Genomic DNA, 2,134 nt, shown 5'->3' on the forward strand with positions numbered 1-2,134 from the left:
TGCATAGTTCGAGCGGGATCGATAACTCGTAGCATGTATGTTATAAAACTGTACATTAACATATTTACAACGAATTATCGGTGCTCTTAGAACTGTGTAGTCTGGCCGTAACGATTTCTCTTTTTGTATATGGCTAAAGCTAGTCAGTTTTTAAATGCTTTTCTTTTTGTTTAACTACTATGCAGTACCTATACGACTTGTTTTAGTATGTATGTCATCAATCCCCTTATAAATTAGAAGTTAATCAAAAAGTAAAACAGTTTTTGATCAGTAAAAGATTTGATATAAACAAAAACATTTTTTTATTTAACAATATATATGTATATACATTTATACATATGTACTAGCATTTCCCGCGAGCTTTGCTTCACCTTGAAAGATTTTCCCGTGGGAAATATTTTTTCCTGCTAAATCCCATTCCTGTAGAAATTTAGCAATATCCTATTGTAACTAAGCTTTAAGTTTACTAAGGTACCTGCATGCCAAATTTCAAGCGTCTAACTTAGATTTGGTTTAGATTTTTCATACAAAAATATTATCCGGCTAATTTCCGTTCCCGTGGGAATTTCGGAAATTTCTTTCTTAGTGCTCACCTACACTACCTAAGGAACCTACTTGCCAAGTCTCATCATTGTAGCTTGAGCCGTTTGGCCTGTACGTTGATGTCTATTCTATTCTATTCTGGTAGGGGGTGAAGATCCTGTACGTGGCTCTCTCGAGTGGAACGTTTGTACATATCCCCTTGATTTCAGTAAAGTCCTGTCGTGTCGTGTGTACTTCTACAGCACATTGTACTGGTGGAATATTGGTCATATTATTATCTGTAGAACATGATGCACCTTGTCCTGTAAAATAATCAATTAAGAAATAGTTAGAAAAACATAGGTAAATGCCACTCAATGGAACAAATTCAATTGTAATTGTACAGTCCCCCTCACATATTAACAATGCTTCTGGGAGGGGTTAGGTTTCTCTGCCCCTGGGTGTACATAATGTGTATTATAAAATCTACTAACAATACCTACTCTTCTTTCATAAGTTTCAAAGGAAATTCTTTAACTATTTCATCAGAGAGTGGCTTTAGAGTTAGTCTTAGCCTTGGAACCGCAGTTTTTTTCAACCGACTCTTCTTCGTATTAAAATCTCTAGCATTGAAGTGATTTCCACATGTAAATTTTAGCTGGTGCAGTTTTTCAATGGGAACATATGCTAAATCTTCCTAGCCCGTAGCTATTACCCATGTTTTACACCTGAGAAAAATATCGATAGTTTTAAAATTCTCTCATCCCAACACTATATTTTGAAATGAAACGGAGCAAATTATGTTTTCTTACAGAAATATCCCTTTATATCGAGGAAGATACGTTGCTTTACTTATAGCTACTTATTTTTTACTTACCGAGATACGTCCAAAGGAAATCTGGCCATAAAAAAACGTCTTTGGCCGTCTTTACAATTCGATTACAGTCCATATATTTCGCACTTTCTTGTTAACATTTTGGTAGTGATTTTATTGTTTTAGACACCACATACACTTAAAAGGAAACTGATTCTATCCACTTTTTCATTAACATGGTATTATTGTACTTATAACAAATTGAAAATTTAAATATAACCGACATTGAACAAAACGACTGACAGCAGTGAGTGACACAGACCACAGAGTAGGTAATATAGCACAGAGTAGGTAAATGACAGATGACATTTTATACAGAGTAGGTAATTTTATGAGACATGAAAGGTTAGAGGAAGTGAGTGAGATAGAATGACTCCACCATAAACAAAACGATCCAAACTCCATACATTTGTGTTTGAAGCTCGTTTGAAGTTATAAGTTGCCACAGACTGGTTATCTCGCCCGCCTTTGTATATGTCATTCACGCAATGTGTGCATGATACGTTATTACGGCCGCCAAAATACAAATAACTTTTTCGGATTTTTGTGATTTTATCGACAACTCTAGCTTTTTCGTGGACTCTGATTTGCCTCCTCACCTTCTGACCTTTGCGAGTACTATAATTGACCTTGATTTGCCTTTTGATTTGGATTTTGGTTTTGATTTGGTACTATGGCGTCAAAACATAAGTGTTTTATTCCTGGTTGTGGCCAGAATGAAAAACGTAAGTACCTACC

The sequence above is a fragment of the Plutella xylostella genome, chromosome 25 (genome assembly GCF_932276165.1).
Source record: "Plutella xylostella chromosome 25, ilPluXylo3.1, whole genome shotgun sequence".
In the NCBI taxonomy this organism is placed as follows: Eukaryota; Metazoa; Arthropoda; class Insecta; order Lepidoptera; family Plutellidae; genus Plutella; species Plutella xylostella.